Source organism: Pogoniulus pusillus, chromosome 16, assembly GCF_015220805.1.
Source record: "Pogoniulus pusillus isolate bPogPus1 chromosome 16, bPogPus1.pri, whole genome shotgun sequence".
NCBI classification, from domain to species: Eukaryota; Metazoa; Chordata; class Aves; order Piciformes; family Lybiidae; genus Pogoniulus; species Pogoniulus pusillus.
In genome coordinates this window covers 24,655,204-24,666,503 of record NC_087279.1, presented here as the reverse complement: position 1 = coordinate 24,666,503, position 11,300 = coordinate 24,655,204, and the positions used below count along the sequence as shown (strand labels likewise).

Genomic DNA, 11,300 nt, shown 5'->3' with positions numbered 1-11,300 from the left:
TGGGTGCTGGGCTGGTGGTGGGTAAGGGGCAGAAAGGCAGGGCAGGCAGTTAATGCTGCCCACTGGGTGCTGGGCTGGTGGTGGGTAAGGGGCAGAAAGGCAGGGCAGGCAGATAATGCTGGCCATTGGGTGCTGGGCTGGTGGTGGGTAAGGGGTAGAAATGCAGGGCAGGCAGTTAATGCTGGCCACTGGGTGCTGGGCTGGCTGTGGATTAGGGGTAGAAAGGCAGGGCAAGGACCCAGGACCTTGTCTCTTAGCACAAGGATTGTGCCAAAGAAGAAAAGGAGGAACAGGGAAGCAAACTCATACAAGGAAGTCTACTCTTGCTCAGCAGCTTGGCAGCTCAGGTGATGTTCCCAGAGCTTGATGTATCCCCAGAGAGTCAGTGGAATTTTGTAGGTGCTGTGGCAGTCCTGCAGAGCCTTTCCATTCCCAGAAGACATAAAGATGGTAAGAAACAACTTTTTTCTTGCCTGCTCTTTTGTTCACAAGAGCTGCCTACTTAGAGCCTTTGAGCAGAGAATCAGGGCTGCTAAGGCATTGCAGCTGTGCATACAAAGGTGTTGTTTGTTTGGTGTTTTTATTCACTTAAACCCATGTGTCTTGCTGCTGTGTTAACAGTGGAAAGGGCTTCATTCTGTGTGAGGGCAACTGTCACTCACTGGAGTAAACAAGTTCAGATTTGGGTAAATCTGTGGCTCTTCTGTCCCTTTGCTGGTAGAAGAGACTTGTAAGTACATTAAATCTTTCTCTTGCTGATTACTGCAGAGATTTTTACTGCAAGGTAAATCTGCCTTTTACAAGCAGGAATGCAGTCTAGGTAGATGTTTCTGGCATGCATCAAGGGCTCTATCTGATGATGTTCCCCTCAATTGAAGGAGACAATGAATATAGGATAGAACTTGGTCTGCTCCTGTGCACATCCTGGAACATTAATTTCTCTGCTCACATTAAGGACTTGAAGAACAAAATACTAAAATTGTTTGAGACAAGGCTTAACACCCAATCAGCCAAATTCCTTTGGTCCCTCCTTACCCATCACCCTGCTGTAATCTGCTTTCTCACATGAATGAGGCCATAATGTGCAAAAGAGCAGGGACTGGTGTAATTCATAGGAAGAAAAAGGATAATAGCATAATATCTTGCCTTGGAAAGTCATTCAGAGAGCCAAACGAGACTGATAGCCATACAGAGCTTAACTCTTAACAGCTCCAGATACTGGCCGGCTCCAGAGCCTCAGCTGGTGCCAAGCAAAGGATGCTCTGCTCTGGGGCCACAGGCAGGCTGTGCCTTCAGTTCATCCTATTCTCCAGTCTTGGGTACTGTAAACGGAGCCCCAGCAGCCAATGTACAAAGCTGACTTTGGAGAGCTCTGGCTTTGTTTCCAGCTGTCATCTGAGAAGCTGTGTTCGGAATCGGCTGAGCGCGGGTTGTGCAGGGCTGCGCAGCCCCTGGCCACGCCAGGGCAGCCACAGAGAGAGCAGCCTGCCCAGAACTCCCTGTGACATGGAGAGCAATCAAACCCGAGCAAGAAGGAATCACAAGCACCTAATGAGAATCAGATGCAGGCCACAGGCATGCTCTTATCCAGATGTGCTGGGAATTATGTACATAAACACAGTACAGTTTGGGTTTGCATCTTATTTTTCATCCTCAGCTTCAGAGGGAAACGAGTTAGTTACTGGCAGTGGTGTGTAGGAAACCTGCTGTTATATACTCGGCAATTGCTCACACACAGCTTGGCAAGATGGAGCTTATGGGCACTTACCATCGCTCAAGGTGGGCTGGAGGAAACATCACTGAGTCCCCCGAGCCAATTGCTTGGCTCTGGCTGGAAGAGAGTAGGGGGGCCACGCCTCAGAGCAGCCTCTGGGGCTGGAGAGGTGAGCTGGGGTCCCTTGCTGCTGGGGCAGGCAGTGGTGGCATGTGGTCGTGGATGCCAGAGTCCCAGAGGGCTGTCCCTTGACATAGAAGATCCTGCTGTTGGAGCTGTGCTATGGAGCTGGCACAGAGCAAGGCTGGCTCTGCAAGGTGATGCTAGTCTTTTCCTTGTAGGGTGGGCAAAAGGACTCAGCTCCCCTGAAGCTGCAGCTTTGGACTTGATCTTAGAGCTGGAGAAAAGAAGACTTGACCTTCTCTGCTTCCTAGTCTGGTGTGCTGGCTTCCAAGCTTGAGGGTCAGGAGGTTGTGTTGTATCAGTAGGAAATTCACTTTCCACGTGAAGAAAGCTGCTTCCAGCCTCTCCTACCTTCTAGTGCTTGTGATTGCACTCAGGACTGCATTTGTTGTGATAAATGCAGAAACCTCTGAACTTAACGTGTTCATGTTTCAAACACAAAGGGAGAGGAGGTTGTCAGTTGGCCAAGCAGCTCTGGAAGGCAGGTATCGGGGTGTTAAGCCTTGCCTGGCCTTGGTGGGGTGCATAAATCTGGGCAGATAACCCCATCCTTTCTCCTTGAAACTGGAAATACCTCACAGAAAGCTTTTACTTTTAAAATGAAACATGCTGTGAGCTATACCTCTGAGTACAAGGTGCTATAAATCACCATTACATTGATGTAATGAACTTATTCCTCCTCTTCTGAGGCTACTTGGAGGTTGTCTAACTTGCTTCCAAGGTTGAGATTCCCAGTGTTTGAGAGGGGCTGGCCTGACCTCTGCATTGCAGAAGCAAAGATGTTTCCCTTGGGGGCTCAGCAGCAAGGGAACTTGTTTTCCCCGTGGACCCAAATCTGCTCCAAAACTTCATTCCTCCCTGTCACAGCTGGCTTCACAGCACTGATCACCAATGCAGACTGCAGAGTGGGGAATTCCTTTGAGCCAACTGAGAGCTGGGGATCTTCTCACTATCGCCAGCTCCAGCTTGCTGGGAAGGTTTTCCACAGTGCAGCGCTGGGATCTGCAGTGATGCAGAGCAGTTGCTATGGCTTGGCTGTGTCACAGGCTGCTTGGAGAAAAGAATGTTAGGGGCAGCTCTGCAACAGTTTCTCACTGGCAAAGTGACGTCCTCAAAGATTTGTCCCTCTCTTTCCCTCTATCACCCTCAAGGTTTGTCCATCTCTTTTGGTTAGAAATCCTTTCCCCTCAACACAGCCAAGCAAGGATGCAGTTTTCCAGCTAGCTGCAGTCTGGGATCCAGACCACCACAGAGTACCTGGACCTCATAGCCCTGTTAACCAAAGAGGTCTGGGCGTGCTCAACATCCAACAACATCTAACAGCATCCAACTCCAGTACAGTCAGACCTGCAACGCTGCAAAAGCTGTGTAACTGAGAGAAAGTTGTGTTCATTACCTACTTACCTGTGAAAACCTTAAGGTTCCGGATTAAGAGCAAGAAAACTGTGCCAAGAGGCTATTTTAATGAGTAGGAAAACCTACACCTTGTCTCAGGAGTCACTTTTATATGAAAACTTCCTGGGCTTATAATTAGAAATGCAATGTTTTGTGAACTGCAGTTCAGAAACTCTGGGGGAAATGGTTTGTTTCCCACCCCTCCACGTTCTTAATCAATGCTCTCAGGTCTGCTTTCCAGTGGTTTGTAGCCCAGTACTTCTGCCCACCCTGCCTCTCAGGGGAGGTTTAAATCTACAAGGCATGAAAATTCTTTTTAATTTCCCCCTCCCACCCCCATTCAGGCAATTACTGAACCAGAACTACTACAGGCGTTTGGATCTTTGGGAGTGGAGGAGTGAACCAGAGGCAAGTAGCTCTGGGTCCCCCCAGGGACTTGTCACCCACCCACCTCATGAGAGCCAGCCTGGCTGGCTGGGTGGCGTGGGGATAGCTGCCCAGGGCAGGGAATGTCTCCTCCAGAGGCCATGGCACCATGCAAAACACTTAATAGATGACACAGTTTAGATGCAAATAGGTAACTGCACCTCTCTGCTGTACTCCTGAGTTCAGCTCTCACTCCAGGCTCCCTGGCTGAGGCAGGTGTCAGGGTGCTTTCTGCCAACCTGATTTTTCCAAAGCCTGTCTTTCACTACAGGTTTCCCCCTCTTTAAGACCAGGGGCAGGAGAGCTGCTGGCCAGCTTTTGCTCCCCCTGAGCTCACCTGTTTTCTCTGCCATCCCTGCTATTGACAGCTGTAGCCCAAGCCGTGCAAGTGTGGTGTTTTCAGTGTTCTGCTGCACAGCAGCCCCATTTCGGGGGTAAATGTACATGTGGTGGTGAGACTTGATGTGTGTGGGAGGCATCTTTCCTTACGCCTCTGTGGTGGAACACCACCAGTGAAGGAAGTTGCACATGAAGGAAAGATCAGAAATAGCAACCAAGAGGCTGTGTGTAGCTCATGCTGCCTCCTCATTAATCTTGGAGTGAAGCTGCTTAAAAATAACTGTGATCTTCATTCTTCATCCACTTGAGGCTGTCTAACTGTTGCTTTCTCTGTGCAAAAGGTCCACAGTGTGCATGGGCTGAGTGGCTCTTCAGTGAGCCAGACTCAAAGGGAGAAAGGCTGATGGGGCTTGGGCTTGGTGCTTTGGAGCTCAGGTGGTTACTCAGCAGGGGGAAGGTGCTTATCTGAGCTGTGTGGCTGCAGAAGGTAGGAGGGCATATCCTTGGGGCTGGCTGTGCATGCTCCCTCGCTTGAGGACAAATGGGTATAAGGGAGAGGTGCCCATCAAAGCAGCACCACAAGCCTGATGAGTGTTGGGCTGCAGGAGGAAGCTTGCAACCACAAAAGTGGGTTTCTCAGAGCTGGAAGTTGGGTTTTTAAGCCCAGAAGCAAACCTGTCAGTGGAAACATTTGGGGAACAGCTGGTATCAGCTATTGCTGCTCCTCCTTGTCCATGGGGATGGATTGCATTGCTGTGAATTACTGCACTGGCAGCAGGCCCTGTTCACACCCTATGCCTTGGTAAAATTGTAGGCTGGGAATGGAAGTGTTTGAGCATCAGTCCTGGCTTGATGCCTCTTAGGAGTTGCCTGTTGAAAGCGAATTTGAGTGACTCCTTTCTAGGAGGTTTTTTAATGCCTGAGAAGCTGGTTATGAGGGTCAAGTGCATTTGGATCTAGCTCGTGTGATCTGCATATAGTAGAAATCCTGATGCACTCAGAAGGAAAGAAGGGAAATTAGGACAACAGAAGTCAATGACTTAATTAACATACCAACATTTTTTACCTCAACTCAGGCTCTTTCTCTTTTCCTTTGTCACTGTTGGTCTGGTTTGTGACTTTCTAGTATTATTGCTCAGGATAAACATCGCCCCCAGATTAGGAATAACTGATACCAGGTAAATGTCAGGCTCGTGTGTTCATTCTGCTGTACTGCAGCGGCAACAACAGAATTCCGCCTGCCCTCCTCCCCGCCCCACCACATACCTTCCTCTGATCCACTCCACGGCTCGGTTAATAGTTTCGCGGCCCTGCAGATTTCAAGTAACTGAATAACAACCCGAAAGTTTTTTTTTCTCTTTATTGCATCCATCTGCTTGACTAGGACGGGGAGCAGCTCCTTGTGATATACTTAGAATAACACATCTGCTGCTGCATGTTGCAGCACAGGGGCTTGGCCCCTTCTCTTGCTTTCTACGACAAACAAGCAACAGAATGACAAATAAAGCTGTGGTTGCCTTTGTCAGCTCCAGCTCCTTGTGCTGTGGGCAAGACGAAACACCCACAGAATCGTGGCACCATCCCATAGTTATTTAAAAATATTAAACTATTTATAATGGAGAGGTCATCAGCATGCTGCATTCATTAGCAAGGGCTCCGGGGGAGAGACAGCAGCCGGCGGAAAAAAACCACAAGCAGGCTCTACACAAAAGCAGGAGCAAAGAAGCGTCCCTTTGAAATGTCAGTGCTGAGCAGCAATTAAAGCCGGGAAGAATTGGAACACAGGGACCGGCACTAGCGCCAGTACAGCAGCCTGCCCTGGCTACCGGAGAACCAGTGGTGGAATTCCAGAGGATGCAGGGAGAGAGGATCAGGCCTGTGCGGCACAGTCAAATGGAAATGAGTTTTCTTTGCCAAACAAAGGACGAAACTGCTGCTTGGGTAGAAACTGACAGCAGGGAAGGCAGGCGCAGGGCAGGGACGGAGGCAGGCAGAGCTGGGTTCGCGCAGGGGTTGCATGCTGTAGGATGCTGAGCACCTCTCTGAGCTGTGGGGTGGCTGCCAAGCTGCGCACAGGAGAGTGCGAGGTCTCTGCCAGGAGCAGGCTGGAAGATGTCACAGCAGAGGAAGAGGCTGCTCTGCATGACAAGGTGCGAGTCCAGCACTGGGTCAAGTTGCTCAGAAATAGTCGTTTGACCTTATAAAGTGCTCCTGGGCACTGCAGGGCAAGTGGGTGCTAGAATCCAGTGACAAAAGCGAGGGGTAGAGGATCTGTTCCCTCCCGGACAGCGTTTCTGAGCAAACAGGAATTTGTCAAGTAACTACATTGGAGGTAATTTAAAGCTACTGCAGAGGTTTTATGGTTCTTGGCCCCCTTCACTCATCTCCTGTTGAAATCTGTTCAGAAGAGCTGTTATACCTCGTTCAAGTGATGTCCACCCCTGCTGACTTTGCATGCAGGCAAAAGCTCACTGTGGTACTGAAGCTCACATTAGGATAATGAATTGGAAGAGGTCAGGAGAGATGAATATTTTATCTTTGGCTCGCCATGCCCCCTCAGAAACTAATTCGTACTGGGCAGTGGCATGGTACTTTTCCTTTTGTGTTTCCTTTTCTCATTCTTTTTTGAAATAGATGTGGATCACATCCAAACCCCAAAGTGCTCAGAAGAGCTCTGGAACTGTCCTTGGCTCTTTGTACTTCCCATTTCCCAGGCTGCCTTCTGGAAATGTGTTTTTAGAGGTTTCTCACTCCAACTTTTCCCTGACATGCCCACAGGATTTTCACATTTTTAGTGACAAGAGACTTGCAGCCTGTGCAAAGTGACCAAAACAAAACCCAGAGCTGTGTCTTGCCTCTTCACCACAGGTTTTCCCCCACCCCTGGTTTCTGCCCTTGCTTTTTCTCCCTTCTCAACCTGAAACTTCACTAAAAATTTACCAGCTTTTATGAGTCCCTTCAGGCTCAGAAGGAATGATCCCTAATTCCCACTTTCCATCCTTCTGTTAGGCTCAGAACATTTTATTTTAGTGTAGAATTATACAAGAATTCCTACAGGGACTTTTCACATCCATATTTCCTTCTAGCAGTGCTGCTGAATCATCGAGGCGCTGCAGCTTCTTGGCTGGAGAGCGATGTATTTCTATAAATTATCGACAGGCTGAAATGGGCTCAGCTCCAAACCCTCTCCTTTGCCTTCAGTCTAATCCCTGCTCTATTGTGGAGGATGAAGATGACTCCTCTCCAGCTGGTGAGGTTGGAAGTAGGGCCTAGTGACGCATACAGGAGATGGGAACCAGCCACGCGGATGCCAGGAGCAGCGTTGTAGCCAACACACAGGAAGTGCAAAGGCAGCTCTGTTGGTTCAGATGTTGTCTCCAAAGAGTCACCAGGGAGCAACGGCTCCCAAAAGCAGGCACAAATGATTGACTGCATATTATCCTCTCGTGGGCTTCTTTTTTCCTTCCAGTTTTGGTCCTCTGCTGGGCAGCAGAGTGTGTCTGGCACTGTACAATGCAATTCTGTTTCCATGGATCCAGCTTATTTGATGCAAGTCAGGAGTGTTGAGACTTAATTCTACATCAGTGGAAGGAATTAACCTATCAGTTAAATAGCGCTGTGTGGGAGATAGGGTGTCCATCCATATGTGGTGCTGTGCGGATGGATTTCTTGTGCAGGGTTTTGGGAGTGTGGAAAGCCTCCATGACCTCATGCCAAGGCCTCAGAGCTGAGTAGTTTGTGATGCATGATGAGAGCAATATCCTGATTTACCCCTGCTGTGGTGGCTGCCCATGACAGGTCTGGCAAGCTGTTGTCAGCAGAACCATGCAGTGGACGCCTTAATCTCCGCTGGGCAGAGCAGGAAGGTGGAGCTGCTTCCTCTTCAAGCTTGCCTGCCAGAGACATGATTCAGATTTTACAGCTAATTGACTGCACTGATCTTGCTGCCAGAAAGGGATAATATTCAATGAGTTGCTTGTCTTCCAGTTACTGCTGGCCAAGACCCTGCATGCACCTTATAAAACCAGTCCTGTGACTTGACTAACTGGCCTTCAGAGGTCCGGGCTCTCCCACGCCCTCCCCTTCTTATTTTACCTGCTTCTCAGCTTAACACTGTGTCCTCTAAGCAGTCCCTTACCTAGGGAGATGGTGGCTGTTTGATGGGCAATCCAAAGTCAGGATGGGATTTGTTGTGAGTCCCCTCATATCTTTCTTCTTCCGATCAAAGCCTCGCTTCATAGAGGCAGAGGTTGCTCCGTGAGCAGCTAAGGAGCTTGATGGAAATTAATGTCATCAGCTCCTGAGAGCAGGAGGACCTTGACTCAAAGCTGACTGAAACTCACTGTGGGCACCGGCTCAAAACACCATCAGCCCACTGCCCCATTGTGCTGGGTCCTGTGTATGCTTTATGGGCAGCCCTGAGCTCACAGCTGGAGGATGCAATGAGATAAGAAGCCCACGTGGCAGGCAAAAGGTGGTCATGCTGAATACAAAGGAAGGCAGGAGCCTTGTAAGTCCGGCACCAGGGAGGCCAGCATGTGCCACGAGGATGGGCTGGCAGTTGTACCAGCCCTAGCACTGCTGCTCGCTGCCTCGGCTGCTCCTCTGCCACCCGACTGGAGTTCATTTGTTAACACTTCTTCCCAAAGCTGGCTCCAGCAGAGCCGCCGCTCAGGCGGCTTTCATCTCTGCGCCGCAGCGCCAGGCTGGAGCAGGAGTGAGCATAAGGCCTGGGATTCCCTGCTCCAGGATCTGGCCCATCATACTTTTGTGATGATGCTAGGGAAAGGCAGAGCAAATGGTGCTGGAGGAATAACTGAGCCCACATGCTAGAGCAGTTCCCATGCTGTCTGCTCAGCCCCCGACTAATTCAGCCCACAGGACAAGCTGGCAGATTACGCGGCGAGACGCGCTAATTCGGGCTGTGCCTCGTGTGAGACAGCCTGGGAGACAATGTGAGCTAATATTAGGACACCAGGCAGGGAGTCAGGAATCCTAATCCCAATTGCCACTGACCTGCTCCCAGGCCCTCGATCCCTCTTTGGAGCTGCTTGGATAAATGCAGTGTCTCCCTTTGTGTTTGGCTGGGTTAGCTCTGGGGGCTGTTTATCTCAGCCAAGGTTTTTGGCTGTTCTTATACAGAAATAGTGAGGATGATCATAGCCTTTCTACAGGGGGTATGGCATTGCAGGGCTAGTGTCTTGTACCCCAGACACTGCTTTTGTTGGACCAAGCCCATACATGCAGCAGATAAAGATGCTCTTGTGGGACTAGCAAGCAGTAAGTTGATCAGGGACGTTTCTGATAGATGTCAGAGTCAGACTCCACCATGAACTCTTCTGCCTCAGTGCTTCAAAAAGCAAACCAGGGTTTGTCTATCTTCCAAATCACTGAGTGATATCTTGTGGTGTGTTAATTGGCTCTGCTTCTGAGAACACTGATGTGTGCGCTCAGCTTTACGCATGTGGCTTGTCTGATGCCTGCAATTTGCTCTCACGAGCAAAGTGAAGCCAGTTACCAGATGGCTGCAGGGTCAGGCCTGTGCTGTGTCTTGCTGCCTTGTGTGTTGTGGCTCTCACCAGAATTACAGTTATGACCCAGAGAGGGAACTCCTAGCTGCTTTTCACTGGTAAAGGGAGGCCACATTGATACTGCTCCAAATCCTTGGCTTGTCCTATCATTGTGCCTTATTGCTGCTTTTATATTTATTTAATCTTACTGAGAGTACTTGGACAAACTTTTTGTAAGGATGAAATAAACTTTTTAATAGCCACCTCTATCTACCCTGTTCAGAGTTTCTATGAGGGAAAAGTGACTTCTGCTGCTCATTCTGTGTACAGAATTGCTATTGATATTCTCTGCATCAATTCTTTGCTTTTGAGGAAAAAACCCTGCCTACTGGAGCTGGTGGACAGCGTGCTGCACCAATTCAATCCCATGTGCCACATCATTTTGGGAAGCTGAGCCTTTGTGGCTGGTTTTATTTTCAAACCAAATCATGAGATTGACACCTTTAATTAGCTGCACTCAAGCTACTTGAATCAGGTTGTGCTGTGGGGAGAGGTGAGGTATTCACAGCTTCTTTCCCATATAGAAGCCATCAGGCTCAAACACACATCCATCACAAGGGACTATCAAATTGCTCAACAGGCAGCATCTTTGAAAGGCTCAGGCTCTGCCTCTTTATGGTGCCATAAAGACTTGTAGCAGAAGTCTTTCCTGATTTGGCTGTCCCCTGCTAGCTTTCAGGAGTTTTAAGAGGAATGAATAGCATGGTTTAGATGTTGAAGATACACAGAGAAAATAGAGAGGAGATACAGAGGGTGGGATGGAGGGGTAGTATTGAGTAGGAAGTTGGAAGGCCAGTGAATGGAACCTTCATTAGCCTCAGCAGAGCTGGGGGTGGAGTGTGAGAATGTGCTGCGGCTCTCCGTGTATCTGCAGAGGGAAGGAGGAGGGTAATAAAGGGGGAGAGGCTGAGATTCTCAGGATCTGCAGTGAGGTTGGGTGAGTGTCGATGCCTAGGGCAGTTGTGCCGAGTTTTCACAGCACAAATCTGAGGTGAGCTCCTTTTCCTTTTTGAGCTGCAGAAGAAGAAAGGGGGAAGTTTATCAGCTGAGACAGATGAACTGGGATAGCTTATCTGAGCAGGGCAGAGCTATTGTCTGCCGAAAAGTCTCTGATAACTCGTGTGGAGCTATTAAAAGAGCAAAATTCCTCGGGAAGAATGTGACTTAATATCTACCAGACCATGGGCAAGGATTTGCTCCTTCTGTGACTAGATTGCAGTAAAAACAAAAAACAAAAACAAACAAACAAACAAAATCAAACTAGAAAAGTAAAGATTAAACAAACCCCCAAACAAACTCGTTTCTGGAAACGCTCCACTGTGCTCCAGACCTCCACTCGCCTGAAATCTGCCCGCACTGGATGCAGTCTGGGAGGCGTGGCAGCCTCAGGTTCCCTTGCAGAGTCAGTCTGATCCTTGCCGTCACCAACAGGCTGTGCCCTCTCCCCTCCGCTCCGCCTTCTCGGAGCTTTCTAAGGCTGAGAGCAGCCTGGCTCCCCCTTTGCCAAAAAGCCTCACCCACAGCAATCCTTCCCTGAAACAGCAACAGCTTCTGCAGGGAAGACACTCCTGAAAGAGACCAGTAAAGGCAGAAGCACGATCGCTACCCAAACATAATGGGATCTAACATTTTTAATGACTGGGACTTGCTTAGCATCTTCCTTTCTGTGATGA

At 49.2% G+C, this 11,300-nt stretch overlaps 1 long non-coding RNA gene across 1 annotated transcript; it reads left to right on the top strand.

Annotated features, from left to right (window-relative positions):
* Window positions 1–240: 240 nt before the first annotated feature.
* On the top strand, window positions 241–10,110 carry LOC135182652 (uncharacterized). The gene is made up of 2 exons (XR_010305263.1): window positions 241–450; window positions 9,940–10,110. It is a non-coding gene; the product is annotated as an uncharacterized LOC135182652 (long non-coding RNA).
* Window positions 10,111–11,300: the final 1,190 nt, after the last annotated feature.